This window comes from Ictidomys tridecemlineatus, chromosome 5 (genome assembly GCF_052094955.1).
Source record: "Ictidomys tridecemlineatus isolate mIctTri1 chromosome 5, mIctTri1.hap1, whole genome shotgun sequence".
NCBI lineage: Eukaryota > Metazoa > Chordata > Mammalia > Rodentia > Sciuridae > Ictidomys > Ictidomys tridecemlineatus.
This window is the reverse complement of record NC_135481.1, coordinates 104,081,389-104,098,617: the sequence shown is the minus strand read 5'-3', so window position 1 is coordinate 104,098,617 and position 17,229 is coordinate 104,081,389.

Below are 17,229 nucleotides of genomic sequence, written 5' to 3'. Positions count from 1 at the left end.
TAAAAGTGAACAAAACAGTAAAATCACAAAATGACCTCTATGACACACATATAGATAATATTATGTCTTTAAACAGCTGATAACCTAGTTTTTTAAACTGCAGAATGAATTAGCAAATATTTCCATGTGTGCAGGAGAAATAAGAATGCCATATATGATATTTAACAAATTGCCACAAATTAGATGGTGCAGAACAATATCCAATTGTTGTCTCATAATTCTGTAGGGAATACATCTATGTGGGCTAAACTTGATTATCTACTTAAGGTCTTACACATTGACATCAATGGATTGATGACACTGAGATTTTATTTGAAACATTTGGGAAAGAATCCACTTGCAAATTTTAGGTTGTTGGAAGCTCCCAGTTTCTTGAACTTGCAGGAAAGACAGCTCGGAGCCACTGTCTGCTGTAAGATGCCACCAGCATTCCTTGGCATGTGTCCCCATCCATCTTGAAAGTCAACAAAGGTGCATCTGATTCCTCTTGTACTTTGAATCTCTGAATTTACTTTTGCCAAAAAGTAAAGAAAACCCTACTTCTAAAGGGCTAATGTAATAATATTGGTTCATTTAGAAAATTGTCCTTTAACCATAAGAAGTAATATAATCATGGGAAAGATAGGCCATTGTGTCTTACCATCACTCAAGGGGAAGGTTTTTGGGAAATTATTTCTTGAAATTTTGTAAATCTTATATCTTCTTCCCAGTGAAGAGCAAGCTTTGCTCTAAAATTCTACTCTCAAAAGGGAGTTTGAAGGCACGTGATTCCAAAACCAGAAGAAGACACTGAGGACAGATGAGACCCAAGAGAGGTAGCTCTTCGGAAACATGTAACACAGTAATCTTTCCTCATTGCACCAACTTTTCCCTGCCCTGCTTTCAGATAGCTGGGGCTCTGAAGTTCTTTCACTCTCTCCCTATCCAAGACTGCAGGGACAGAGCTAGCTGTCCTGACAGTTGTGTATGTGAAAGCACTAATGAAAGCCAAGGTGTTAGTATTTGTTATTTGCAACCTCATTGTTAATCAAGATGTGTGTAGCTTTTCCCATGTTTCAATTTTGGGGTTTAAGAATAAATAATAGGAGTTTGGGGGGACAAGTCCCATTCCAGTGCTCCTGAAATTTTCCCTGTCAAAAGCCCCCAAAAGTCACCAGGCTACTTAGATATAAAGTGGGTTCTAAATATAAACGGGTATCCAAAGCCTTCTCCAAACTTGGCAAAAAATCACTTGGGTTTCTCTTTCTGCTGAAATATATTCAATTGGAATTTATGGATGGGTATCCAAGTGTGTTCTTACTGCTTCTAACAGCTCTCAACCAATCAGATGCAAATGTCAGGTTGTACTTGGAGAGGCACAGAGCTAAAGCCAGAGGGCTGAAGTTTAGGAAAAATGGACTTTTTGATGCTCCCAGACTCACTATTTTGGGCTGTGAGCTCATTCCAATATTACTGAGATCCAGAACTCATCAACTTCCAAATGCTAAAGTAAAATCAGGGAAATGTCATCAAGTTGTTAACCATTATTATCTGTTAAAGTAGCCTACTGAAGACGAGAAAATCACCTAATAAAGCCAATCTTTCTTCTCTATATCACCTAGAACTGTCAAGACTCCGGTAAATTATGATGGACCCGACTTAAAACCAATGACCTGCATATTATACTCTGAAAATCCTTCTTATCTCAGCATGTAACCAACAGCAGACTTGTCAATCAAGGTGAGAGAATGTCAAGGTGAATCGTTCCTCAAAGATTCAGATGTCTGCCTTTTAAGTTTGAACCACTGGAGGGGTCTGCTTGTTGACTCTTGGTAAATGTACTTTTCTATTTCTACAAAAATATGGATTTTACAGAGTTCTTAACAGAGAGTACAGCTGTACAATGATAGTATGCCAAATGATTTATAAAAAGAAGCATATGGGGTGAAAAACACATAAATCCTTCAGAGAACCTGCAAAGTGGCCCCATTTTATTTTTTCATTTTTTCCATATTTTTATTGGTGTATTTAGTTATACACAATGGTGGGATTTGTTGCTATAGATTCCTGCATGCACACAATATATCAATATATTTTTGCTGATATCATTTCCCAATATTAATAGTGAAATCTTTGGCAACCTTACTCTCCAAGTCTGTTTCTTTATTTTAAAATATGGATAATAGCAATTTACTTACAATTATATTGAAGATTCTATAAAGATGAGATTACATATTGAAAGTACCTAAAATAATGAATGGTGAATGATCAAAGTTATTACTGAGGTTTATGTTACACATTGTTAATTCATTAATTCAACAAATATTTAATAAGCATCCATTTTTAAAAGGCATTAAGTAGACATGGAATTTAATAATAAACAGAACAGACATGGCATTTACTCTCAAGGAATTTGCAGTCTAATTGGTACAGACAATTAAATAAGCAATTATAATATAGTTATTAGTAGGACAAATATGAGGTTTGATGAATACTAGAACAGAGACTGGACCAGTATACAATGGCCCAGTAGGTTTAGAATTAGGTTTAGAAAGGCTACTTAAAGGAAATAACACACACACAAAATTGTTATCTGAATGATAACAGGAAATGTTAGGCTAAGTGATAGAAAATTTTCAAGAAGGGACAGGATGTACAAAATCTTGGGGAAGAGAAAATACTGTGCATGTCAATATGTGAGCGCAATTTAAAATAGATGAAGCACAGGGGTGGAAGGAGACTCAGTGAGTGTAATCTTTTCTGCCTAAAATGGTTTGGATCTGGAATGTCTTACAAAAGCTTGTGTATTGAAGATTCAGTCCCTAATGCAACTATGTCCAAAAGTGGGGTTTCAGGGGAAATGATTAGATTGTGAGGGTTCTGGTCTCATGGGTGGATTAATTCATGGGTAGTTAAATGGACTACCTGGAGGAGATAAAGGCTCTAAGCAGATGGAACATGGGTGGGGTAATTAGGTTGCTGAGGGCATGCTCTTGGAGACTGTACCTGTTCCCAGCCTCTCTCTACCCTTTCTGCTTCCCAGATGCCTTGAACAGATTCTCTCTTCCATCTTCTTCCATGCCAGATTGAAACTTCTGAAACCACGTGTCAAAATAATTTTTTATCCTCTAATTTTTTCATATCAGCTATTTCAGTTAAAGGGATAAAATACCGACTCACTGTTCCTATCTCATTATATTCTTGGGAGGCTTTAGTAGGACACAACAAGGAGAAGAAGATGATAATCTCAAACAGGTATGATAATGAAAGTATTTTCCGTTAAATATGGTTATCATATCTGTGGAAAAATACACCTAGATTCCAATAGGAGATATCAGGAGGAGTTACCACGTATACATAATTCTCCTCTGCACTAAAAATAAAGGGTCCAATTTTTCCATAAGAAAATATGATCAGATTTTTCTCTTCATGTATACTGGTGGGATTGATTAGGGAGTCAGAAACTTCTAACAAATCTTATGAGAGTTTGAGTAAGGTTCATCCCTAGGATAGAAATGATGGTCATGGCTCATAAGAGCTTATTATATATTGGTACCTAGACCTCAAAGTCTTTGTCTTCCTTGGGTATAAGTATCACTCCTGTAGCTCTCTTTGTGTCTCAATAGCAGTGGTGGGGGCTCCACTCAAAGACAGCTGGGAACATTGGTGTGCAGAACAGATATTAGCTGTCGTTTATAGAAGTTGAAAGCTCAACAGTCAAGTACTATTAGGAGAACGTCTAGGGTTTCTTTCTATGTCTTCCTGTTTTTTTTCCTGTTTAATTTGCCTATTCCATTTTTTCCTCCAATATCATAGAAAGTGCTTACTTGGCTGTTGGACACTTTGGTAGAAAACTCATGTTACAGGTTTTGTAACAGTAAACTTGTGTTGAAGCGTTGATTTCCTTGTAAAAGAAAGCTACAACTGCCAGTTCAAGCTGGGACTATCTAAAGGGATAAAATAAGAGCCTAAAAATAAATGCAAATAATGATCATGTGGTATAGGTTTGTATATCTAAGCCTTAACATTTCAGCTTTGATGAAAACCCCAAAGTCTAACACAATAAACATTAAAACAGCCTACCATGGCTTTTCCTGGCTTAGTTGACCAAGGATTCCTGTGAGCATACATACTTGGTTGGCTAAGCAATTGCTAAATTTGAATAAAAGATGAATGCAAATGCTATACAAGCCTCACACAGACTTCTTGGAAAACAGAATTTATAACTAAATAAAACGGTTGCTATGGTGACTAAGGCACCACCAAGGCATCTAGTCTTGGCTGCTTACTAGGAGCCAAGGTGGATAAATCAATTGGTCAATTGTTATTCTCAGAGTAGCAGCATTTATCTACAAGGGCATGTGGTCTATAGCCTATTTTGATCACCATATTTTTTAATCCAAATATATCCTCCACTGTTCTTTTTTTTTCATATTCACTGCCCCATTGAAGATAACGTTCCACCACCATAAATATTTTTATTTGAAATCAGTGATTCTGAACTTTATGAGAGAGGCAAGATTCAGAAAAAATTTTTCATGCTTCACAGGCCTCCCTCTTCTGTTGTATGTTTATGGTTAAAATAGAATAAAGGGACTTTGCTTTCTGAGATGTCCTGATGCTGATCTCCTCCCTCACTTGGATCTAGACCTTCTCCTTTCTAGATCTTTGTTGTCTCTTTAGTACTCGATTTCACTCCTACAGCTCCTGTAGCAATTGCTCCTCCGTGTGGGATATCCTAGGAAGGAGCCCTAGAGAAGCAGTTGAGGATCACGAATATGTTCTAGCCTCTTCTGTGCTTCTTATTGAAGGCCCTTGCCCTCACCTGGTGATGGAGTGGTGGAGAGAGAAGACCCTTATTTCAGAGTTGCTCTTCTAAAACTGATGTACTTTATCTCTCCACTTACTCCCTCCTGCACACACATGCTATCGGTGACCATATGGATTATCTCTGATCCCTTATATGCAGAGGTTCTTACGAGAGCTGTCAAAGACTCTTTGCTTGACCAAACTCTATTTAGGCTCCTTGGCTCATCTATGTACTTGCTTGTAGAAGCCAGATCTAGCACCAATCCTATTGGATTGGTTTAGCCAGAATCTCCTTAACCAGAACTTCCACCTTGGATATATGATCAGGGTCTTCATCTTTCATGTTCCCCAGGTGATGCCTGATCATCTTGGCCTTTTTTAGCCAGAATCCTGTTGGTCAGATTATCCAGAATTCCCCTTACACTTTGTCTTAGTTTGTTTTCTGCTGCTATAACGGAACACCATAGACTGGATAATTTATAAATAATAGAAGTTTATTTGGCTCATGGTTTGGAAAGTCGGGAAATCCAAGAGTATGGTGCCAGCATCTGGTAGGGAATTTGAGCTTCATCTTCCTGTGGTGAATGGCAGAAGTGACCACATACCAGGCAGATAGGAGGCAGGCCACACTGATTCTTTCTACCAGGAACCTACTCCTGACCAACCTACTAATCCCAAGATTACAGCATTAATCAATTCATGAAGGCCCAGCCCTGGTGTCCTAGTCACCTCTTAAAATTTCTACCTTTCAATTCTGTTACAATAGCAATTAAATTTCAACATGAGTTTTGAAGGGGGAATTTAAACCATGAGGATTTCGATCCCACAGACCCTCATGCTGTTACTTGGCTATAAATTCCCACTTGCCCTTACTGTATTTGGAGTTGGACCCAATCTCTCGTTGTCACTGCAAAATCCAATAGTCCCCATGGCCCCACTCCTATTCCTGAATAAAGTACTCCATGTCATGTTTGAAAAATGCCATTCAGTGATTATTCTCTAACAGTAACTTGTCATCTAACTTCATTTTATCTTGTCCACGTTTTTTTTTTTTTTTGCTTTGATATCTAGTTGCTCTATCCATGATATGTGGCAAGTCAGAGAGACTGAAAGACCTGTCTTGACACCATTACCATATTCTCAGAATCCTCTCCCTTCTCCCACTTCCTGTCACCCACTTTTCTCAGAACAGCCAGCACAACAGGCTAAACTATAAACAAATAAAATGAAGCTTATGCCACTTTCATGCCTTGCTTCTTCAATAGTTTGTTCTCACATTTAGGCCTAAGTATGTACATAGATGTGCATATAAAAAAAACACCCAAATATTTTCCCATTGATTATAACCATCTATGATCTAATAGTAGATCTACCCTGATCTACTTTTCAAGCCCACGTGCTGTACTTCTTTCTTTTTAAACTTGCCAAGGTTGCTTCTGACTCAGGGGCTCTGATTTAGTATCTCCCTCTTTTAGGGAATGCTATCCTGGTACAGGAGAGAAAAATATATTCCCTTTACCTGTTCAGGTTTTGTACCTGGAACTGTGAATCAGACTGACAAAAGGCAGACGAACTGGTGTAAAGGCACACAGATTTAACCAACAGTTTTAATTTTATGTTCATGGGAGCTACACACAGGGTGGAAACACAAAGTAGTCGTTAGATTCAATGCTTATATGCCATTTTTAACAAAGGGAGATAAATTGTAAAGATATAATCCAAGGAGGGAAGTGTGGGCTTTCAGGGTTGGTAAACTGTGGGACGCTGATCAGGAGATGTATGAGAGCAAAGGGCTGCTTCAGAAGGCGCAGCATGCAGGCTCATCTGGGTGCTTTTGACAGTGATGAGAGTCCTCTCCTGTAATTAAGAATAGTTCTCTTCATGGGAATGAAAAGAGAGCACTATTAAAAATGGAAATTTATGTTGCCTTCGTGGAGGTAAATGCATGCCCTTTTATATAGGAAGGGGGAGTGCAGAGATCTCTGTGTTTGTTATTTTGAAATCTCTTTTAGCTCAAAATATCCCTTAGGTCCAAGTGGTATATTTTGGTGTGCTGTATTTTGATACTCTTTAATCACCCCTGCATTGGAAGAGCTCACTCTTTTCTATTCTTAACTCAGTCTATATGTTGCCTTCTGATTCTCTGAAGGAACATTCCCTGTAGCCCTTTTTATCCCATAGATTATAACTCTGTTCATAGGGGTTTTTCCCATCAGCAATTGCCTGGCTTATGTATTGGTTTAGTTCTTTGTGGCTAGCTCTGCCATGAGAGTAAGGAAATTGGGTGCCTGACTGACATCATTATCCATTGCATGTAGAAAAAATAGCCTTCACACAACAAAGCTCAGGAAATATAGTTAAATAAATAAGTGAATGTACCTGAAAAAGTACTGGCTACTTAACTATCTTGATCTCTCAATGAAATGCTTAGGTTCAAACACCATTCATCCTACAATGTAATGAAGATTATTCTTACCCCAATTTTTTTTTGGGGGGCGGAGTTAATCAACCTTGCTTAGGCTGTGACAAAGGAGAATCAAAGTCCAAAATCTATGATGACTTTAACTACATAGGGAGAGAAATAAAAATGGGCTGTCTTCAGAATTGCTGAGTAGATGTCAAACCCATTTGTTATTTCACATATCATCATAGAGGATAATTGTATTTCATTGCTCCTCAAATGATATGACACAAAGAAAGATGAAATGCTTTCCAAAGAGGTGTCTTTTACATAGCCAAACAGCTGAGAATCAGTCCTGGGGAACTCACCATCGGATTAAGGAGCACATTATCAAGGCTGAGTATAGAAGAGAAGTTTGACTATCTCCATGACATAGCCAACACAGAAGCTGATGCAGGGGAAAATTAAATGAATTAATAAATAAATAAATAAAACTATCTACATCTACTGAATACTTTTTTATCACAGATAAAAGGAAAATAAAAACATGTCCTCTACTTTCTTACTAAACATATTCCTGAAAATGTACTTGAAAGTCAAGTGTCTCAAAGGCTAAATGGAAACATACATTTTCTCAGGGGATACTTGATAGAAGTGGAGACTGCTTTTCAAGATTGCCTAACAGTGTAACTGGGTACTTGTTTCTCCTCATAAAGGTCTTCCCTACCTCTTTGTTTCCTAGCAACCTGGCATAACACAAAGAATCTTTGCAAATGCCAGAGGCCTCACCCAGGTGAATATCTAAGATTATCCCAAGTTTTTGGTTGTTCTAATAGCTGGGGGATCCACCTAAACACAATAGCTACTATCATCACAAAGTCTCCCCAGTGAAATAATGTAATAGTTCACAGTCTTCATTACACTGCTAATATTATACACACACACACACACACACACACAAATAAATTAAAAAAACATGAAAAGAAATTTTAGTTGTGAAAATGTAGTAAAAGCATGACTATGCAAAAGTTAAACACTTGTAGTAAAACAAGTTAATACATGCATAAATTATATTTTTTGGTCTTTCAAATAGGAAATATGATGCAGGCATACATTAATGAAAACATTTTTTTCTAGAAATAATTTGGTATCTCCATGGGAGTTGTGAATAAGCTAAGCATATTCTTAAGTTTGTTTGTTTGTTTCTATGGACTTGAAGATGCCATTTTCCTTGAAGCATTCATCATAACTTTGATACATTTAAGAATTCTCAGTTATAGAATAGATACACTAACTGTTTTCTCATCTGGAAGTAATATCTATAGACATTTTTACTGTCATGATTATTAGAGAAAGGATTCCAGAATCTAGCAGTGGCAAGGTATGCTGGCAAGCATCCGACAATGTAGAGGACAGCTGCAATGAAAAAGAATCATCATTTCAAAAGGTTAGCTGTGCTCAAGTTAATGACCCCTGCTCTGCACATAAGAAGATAGGTTGATGATATATATATATATATATATATATATATATATATATATGAAGATAGGCAGATAGATATGTAGACACACATAGGATAGTCCTTTTCTGTTAAAAAATTAAAACAAAAAATCTATTTAAAATATCAAACATAATGCCAAATACTATATTATTAGAATATTAACACTCTAATCTGAAAGAAAAAAGGCACAGAAATGCACAACTTGGCACTATTTTACTCCAGAGAAGTTTTCCATATTCATATGCCAAAAATAATTACCATATTCCTGATTGTTAATTAGACTGGCACAGGTTTCAACTTATCTACAGATGGGCAACTTATATGATAGTTAATTTTTAAGCTAAACTTTAAGTTTTATAGGCTTCATTTTAAATATTTAAAGCTATGACATCATCTGCTAATGTATTCATTATAATAATGAGCCCAATTTTGTCATATATTAGATTGGGGCATATGGAAGAACAGGCTGGTTTCCCAAGCCACATGTAAGAATCAATCACATTTCTGGAATGCCTACCCTACAAAGAGACATATTGCATTGCAAGAAATATATGTTTGAGAGCTATTTTACCTTCCTTACTTTATACACACACACAAAGGTTTTTTCTCAAAAGATAAGACCCCCTAGCCAGAAGTTGGATATCCTTCATTTTGGTCTGGTATTGAATATCTAATTAGTTAGTTGATCATCAGCAGTCCCATAAAAATGATGTCTCAATTTACCCATTTGTAAGAATGAATAGCTTAGAACCATTTTATATCTATTTATCAGCACTTGAAGAATTTCATTAGTATATGGTCTCTCCTCCCTGTAATGCACATATCCACTACATGCAATTTAAAGCAAGTTCATAAAGCCTCTCTATGAACTTGCTAGGCATCAACTGACCACTGACTAAAAGCCTCTATGTTTGATTTGTCAACTTGATTGGATTAAGAGATGCCAGTGAGGGCCGGGCATGGTGGCTCATGCCTATAATCCCAACAGCTAGCAGGGTGGGGCTAAAGCAGGAGGATTGTGAGTTCAAAGCCAGGCTCAGCAAACGTGAGGTGCTAAGCAACTCAGTGAGACCCTAGCTCTAAATAAAATACAAAATAGGGCTGGAGATGGGGATGTGGCTCAGTGGTTGAGTATCCCTGAGTTCAATTCCCAGTATCCCCCCTCCCCCCAAAAAAGATTCTTATTGATTAAGAGGTTTCTGGGTGTGTTAATGAGGGTGGTCTAGGAGTGGTTGGCATGTGGGATAGCCAACTGAAATGAAGACCATTCCTAAGCATTGTTAAATGGCTTGGATAAAATAAAAGTTGGAAGAGCAAAGAAGCAGAAGTGGATAGAAGCTCAGTTCTTCTTGAATGGGTTCTTGATTCCTGCTGCAATCATCTGAGGATATGGGACTCTGGCTTCTTCACTCTTCCAAAGTAGACTCTTCCAGGGATTCCCCAGAAGACTTTGATCTCAGACTAGGGTAGCACCATTGACCCTTCTTGTTCTGGGGCTTCAGTCTCTTGTACTGTACAGCAACTGGTTCTTCCAACTCTCCAACCTGCAGATGGCCATTGTGAACTAACCAGCTTCTAATAAATCCTCTTTTTATAATGATATTTCCTGTTGATTCTGTTCCTCTAGAGAACCCTTACAATGTTAAAGTGGGTTTGAAAACCATTTTCAACTTTGGAAAATATTTTAATGAGAGAATATGAAATAGAAAAATGGACTTGTCACTTATGGGTAGTCTGGCTGCTGACCCTTGCCAGGACCCAGGTCACACTGAGCCTCAACAAAAAACATTTTAAAGGGAATGGATAAGTATCACAGTTTCAGAGAGCAATATATAAAACCAACCTCCACAGTTCTATTGTTTAAAACCATATTAATTAGGATTGAAAGAATGTTCTTATAACAAAGCAATTGGAAACATTATATATATATATATATATATATATATATATATATATATATATATATATATATATATCATTAGAGAGAATATAAAATAAAACAGATACTGCAGTTGAATAACCTCTTTTCTAATTCTTCCAACAGCTTCTGTATTCCCTGGGTTATGCTAACCAGAGGAAGGCTATGCAGGGCTGTCTTCAGATTACAATTATTGGGGTTTACCCATAAACCATGTAAAGAGGCAATAAAAGATGAAAATAAGAATTATCCTGAAGTCAAGACTATAAAACAAATTACAAGTGACCACAAGTTGCTACAGAAATTCAACTATCTCAACAGATTTTAACTCCTAAGATTTTATTTCTCTCTTTGGTCTGCACACAGGAAAAAAGCTTATTTAACAAATAGAGAAGAAAACAAATCCTCTTTGACTTATCGAATTTTTAAACTTTCACACAGGTGCCGGCTGCAGATGCACATGTCTTTGATAATATACATGGAATGAAAATTCTTGGTCTGGTTGGTTCAATATAGGACATATTTTACCTAGACCAGGAAATGTTTGTTGGTTTAGACTAGTCATCTCCAGCAAGCAGCTGTTGGAAGATCATCCACAATATATACTAGAAAGTTATCAGCAACTTATGTGCAGAAATCAAACTTTAGTCTTGGATTTAAAGCAACTTCTTTATAAAATTCTCTGTTATTCAGGGTGAAAATGTTTTCCTTTCTTGCATAATAATAAATATACATATTGACAATTAACAAATGGTATGGGTGCCATTCCTAGAATGTTTTTTCAACAATCTCAATGATCACAATTTTCTCTCCTCATCTCATTAGCAAAATGGACATTGTTTGTGCATCCTAAACCTTGAGGCATTGCAAAGGAAGAAGTGTTTGAGCCATGGATCTATTAAGCTTTTCTGTAAATGATCAGAAGATAGTGCTTTTTACTAGGTAAGCTGCCTGGTCTTTGTCATATATTCATTTTTTTGGAAACAACTTTTACTAACATGTAAACCTTCTTAGGTCAGGTTGAAGGCTGAATTTGGTTGATGGGGTATGGCTTGTCCACTTGATGGGAACAAGATCAAATTCAATTAAAAGGCTGAATGCAGCACAATACGATATACCATTCCTTTTATGTTCCCTAACTGATCAATCAGAGATAAAATGATCAACCTTGTCAGTTTTCCCAGGACTGAGGGATTTTCCCATAATGTAGGACTTTAAGTGATAGATCCATGAAGGTCTCCAGCTATTCTGGGTTGTTGATCATCCTAATAAATTCCTCAAATAAGGTAAGTGGAAATCTTAAAGAAAGAGGCCAAGTGAAAGCAGTCATTTCATGGTTTCGCTATCAGATAGAAAAGTAGAGAGAGAGCTGGACATCTGGTAGAGGGGAATCCTTCTAACTAAATAGTGCTGACTTCAGACCCTCCTACAGCAGTCTGTGCTTATTAAAGTCATTCATTCCCTGTGCCTTGTGAAAGTTGGGGAAACGAGAGTTAGAGAAATTATACACAAAGTAATGAGTGCCGAGAGAAACTAAAGAGGCCGCGTGAAGACCAGAAAGCAACAACACAGACATTTACTTGAAAGAGCAGCTTGAGATTTCCATTTAAACTTGTCAATGAACAAGAAAGGCTGTGCAATCCCACCATCACTGTCCCCAGGTGCCGCTCATCCCATTTTGTTCTTCCCTCCCTCTTTAATGTAATTGGCAAAACCTCAGAAAGAGCCCATTCCGTGTTTCAGTTGCTGAAGCCGTGAAGCAGACGGTAGCAGCAGACAGGGCAGGAGGGAAATACAGATGGCACACAGCTTAGTTTGTGTGAGTCTTGAGAAAGGTGTTTTATAAAGGATGCTGAGATGGGAGTGAAGGGTGGTGAGGGTGGGGTGATATGGAGAGAGGGAGTCACATGTTAGGAACTCATGTCTCATCCTGAGGATAACATTTCAAGGCTGAATTGTAATCTCAGAACCATACTGTAACGAGGTCAATAGATTCAAAAAGATCAATGTTGAAATCAACGCTAAGTGGAAGAAACAGAAAACTCAGCTCACATAAGAGCAACAAATGGCCTAGGAGGATTGGTGAACAGGCAAAAAAGATGTATTGGGCTGTTTAAGTACAGCAGAGGCAAGGAGGGAGACAGGGGCTGTGCATGCATCTCAAGAAATGGCATTCTTGTTATTTGCACAAATGCATTCTGTTCGTTAGGCAGTACACAACATCTCACAAGATCTCGCTTACTCACACAATTTCCTCAAGAGGTCTATGGGAAAGAAATGTTGAAAACCCAATGCACAGATAGCAGCATTCAATTATTTCACCAAAGTCACATCTCCCAAAAGTGCTGACTTTGGGAACATAGTCGGTTCCCCCAAACTCCAAAGCCATCCACACTAGAAGCACATGGAAAAATTGAAGAAAAATCAGTTATGAGATTCAGAGATATAATAATAGGCCTGATGTTAAATGATGGAATTAGTATAGGAAGCAGAATAAGGAAGAAAAAGAGAAAAAAGATGTCATTGAGGACAACTCTGAGGACAGGACTACATACTCTTACAATAGATACATGCGATATAAGGAATTACAGTAGAGAAGCCACCAATCAAATGATTCTATAAACCTCTATAAACTAGAGCACAAGGCACATGTTGTCCAGAACACCTGGTACATGAAAATGCATGAAAACAGTCTGAGCTGAGGAAACAGCACCAGCAGGAAGGTGATGTTCCCCGTGGGCTGCTGCCCTACATTTAGCATCTGTTTTGCCAACTTGATTCCCCCAGGTGCCAGTGGGGCCTCTGAGCAGAAAGCATCAGGCCGTGGCCTAGGAAATCAGCCAGGAGCCATCCCAGGAGGGTCAACCACTCTGGAAGAACTCTCAGGGCATGAGACTCCTCTTGGGAACTCTTGAAGAAACTGGCACTTCCGTGCAAAGCTGAAAGTATCTGCTCTTTTCCCCAAACTCGTTTCTCTTTCCAGGATGGACTCTGACATCAGAAAGTGATCACTCCCTGGGTGCCACTCGTTTGTGCTACTTCATGCTGTGATAAACAGGGTTAGAGCTGGGGGAAAAACAAGCAGAGATCTTTCTGATACTTAGAGTCTGGTGATGTGCTGGTCAAACTTTTTGACTGACTATGGGGGCAGCACGCCTTGATATGTATCATCTGCAGGTTATTGTGTTGTAAGTAATTATACATGCCCAATTTCAAATTATTCATGCAATATCCAACTCCTTACAAAATACCTAAAATTTATTTAATTAGGTGCTGGTAGGAATAGTCTCTAGCGTATCAGTGGTTACGAGTTGTGCCTAAGGAGGTAAAACACAGCAAAAGTAGCCTTGATTATTGTGTGTTTGTGTGTAAACCACACATGCACTTCAGTTTGCCTACATATGTGCATGGGAGGACTATATGATTGCCAAGCAATTGATAAGTTTTATAGTGTCCCTATTCTCACATGTACTTCTCCTTTTCCAAGGGACGCATATCCATGAAAATTCTCAACTACCTTCAGGAATGTAGATTTTTTCTGATCAGGAAGTTCCACAGGACTTCATTTCTAAAGCTCACTTACTACGTCTGGCCCATAGCAGGGATTCCACACACATTTCCCTACGGATTGATGGATAATTGATTGGTTGATTTCTTCACTTTCCTTTCTCCTTTTCGACCTTCCCTCAAAGCTCTTGAATAGAATCATGGCAGAAAGCGTAGTAATGTGATCCATCTCATATTCTATTTCTCCTGCTACAAACCAAGATACAGATGGTTGATATGATTTCCTTTTTATGAGGACAGAGTACTGCAAGGCAATGGCTCCATTTCCATGAGTTTCCCTAAAGTTAGATGTTATCTTCTTTTAAGCTTACATAGGTTCCACCTTCCAAGATTAAATTCCCAACATGTACTTTTGGGGGTACACATTCAAACAATAGCACCAAGTAAATCAGAAATCAAGTGAGTTATCCTTCTATAAAAATACCTTGTTCTCATCTTTCAAGTCTCAGCTCAGATGTCACCTCCTCCAAGAGGCATTCACACATACTCCCACACCCACACACACCACATAAATGCAAACACTCACACACCCACCCACACACACACACCACATAAGCACACAAGCACATATGCACCCTACAAATATACACAACACAAGTCACTTTCTAGCTCAGTATTTGGTTTATTTTCATGGAAAGCAAAACTGTGTAATATTGCCTTAGACCATCCTCTTATTTCTTAGTATATGTGCTGTAGTTCATTCTATGGAACCTAAGATCCAAGCAAATGGTGATTTTCTCTGTCTCATTCACTTCTTTATCTCCAACTCCTATGCTAATGTCTAGGAACCTAGAAAACTAGGTTCTTAAAAAATACATGTTGAATAAGTGAATGAAAGAAACGACACAGTAATTTGTAATCTCTCAATACTCTGGCAATTGCTGCATTGTTATTATATTTACAACTCCTTGATTCCCAATTGAACATTAAAATTGTGTTAATGAGAACTGAAAACTTGCTAGAAATGTAACTCAGTGGTAGAGCATCTGCCTGGCATGTGGAAGGCCCTGGGTTCAATCCCCAGCACCATCAAAAATGAAAATTGAAAACTCAAACTGAAAAACACAAAAATATCAATTTAAAACAACTCATTCATACCTAGGGATATACTTCTTCTTTAATCTCTGGTTTCCCTCGCCACTTTTGGGTGATCACAATCTCATGTTTGTTGTTGTCATCGTTATTATTGTTGTTGTTGTTATTTGATAGAGTTTGCCATCAAGAGGACATTAAGAAAGTAACTTCTCTAAAGGAATATATAGGCAAAGAATGCACTTAAAAGTATTTGATGATTTTTTTTTATCAAGGCTAAGTAAATAAAGCAGACTATTTATACCCAATAAAAACACTTAGCTACTAAATTCATTATCAGGAATTGTGTCAGTGATATTGTAAGGAAGAAAAACTTAAGTTTCATTTTATTTATAATCACTGTTTTACCACATTTTTCAACCAAGCAATTTTTCAAAACAGGGATGCATGTTAGGGTTGCTTAGTGAAATGCAAAGACTTCTGTGAGATTGAATTTTCAGATTTACTTTGGTAGAAATTTATTTTTCTAGGCAATTAACATAGGTTCCCTTCTACCAATTAACATAGGTTCAAGAAACAAGCCCTTCAGTTTTATAGATCTTTCATTCCATCAGTTTACTGGAGGTCAGAAATAGAAAAAGGTTCACATAGTTTCTGTTCCTCTTCTGATCACAAGAATTTAAGAATTATTTTAATTTAAATTTAATTTTCTGTCAGATTAAGTTTTATTTTATAATTTAATACACCTGAAAATAGGTAGTACAAGAGCATTCTTTAGAATGTATACGACCTCAAGTAACTATGTCTATTCAAAGAGGAAGGAAAGTGATTTTTGCTTCATGTAGCTTCATAAAGAATTTTTAAAAATGAATTGTCATGTTTTCTTATTAAGAAATTATAAGGGTCTTTGAAAGTTTTCTTTCTTTCTTTCTTTTTTTCTTTCTTTCTTTCTTTTATATAATTCTTGCTTTTAGAGACTAGGAATGAGAAATCCCAGGGGCCACTAGGAGTCATTTTAAAGAGTGAATAAGTTCTGCTTTATTTTTATAGACACAAAGCCTGTGTAACTAATGAGCTTCAGGTGTGAAACACTAAATAGATCTTTGCTATTTAATGAGGTAGTTAGCCTAGTTATATAAAAGCTTCAGAAGAACAGATTTTAAAATATTATTACTCCATTATAGTTACACATCATATTGGGGTTCATTTTGAGATCATTATACAAACATGAAATATAATTTGCTCCAGTTCAGCCACCAGTACTTCCCAGTCTCCCTCCCACACACACACCTGTTTTCTTTCTTCTATTCTACTGGTCTTTCTTATATGTATTAATAGTTTTTTTTTAGGTTGTTGTTGTTTGTTTTTTAGTGCTTTATAGATATATACAAAGGTGAAATTCACTGTGGTATATTCACATATGTACTGTCTCATTCCACAGTCTCTCTCTTTTCTGGTCTCCCCTCTATTCCCCTCAATCCCCTACCTTCACTCCACTGATCTCTCTTCTATTTTCATGGGATGCCCCCCTCCCTAAGTTTGGTCTAACATCCACATATGAAGGAAAACATTCTACCCTTGACTCTTTGGGTATTTTTAGAATACAGATTATGAATTAAACTTGTTTTCAGTTCTAAATTTGAGAATCTTCAGACCCAAGGAGTTGGAAAGAATCTTACAGTATTATCCAAACATCTCCCTGATTCCATTCTGTTGCCTCTTAGATGCAGTCACATGTAAATGACAGAGAAGCCCAACAGCTGCCCACTAGAAAGGACTGTGGTGGAAGAAGCCAGAGACCTAGAGAGAGAAACACTTAGAAACTTGATGAATTAAACACATTTCTTGACACTCTTTTTTATGTATATAAAAATGTGGTCACCACATTGGCCAAACAGAGGTACTGTAAGAATTAAATATGATGCAGGAAAGCTTCTGGCATATAGGTAAGACCAATAAAGAATTGTCTCCTCCACTTTTCCTTTGCTCAAAATGTAATTAGGAAGAAACACAGTTTAGACC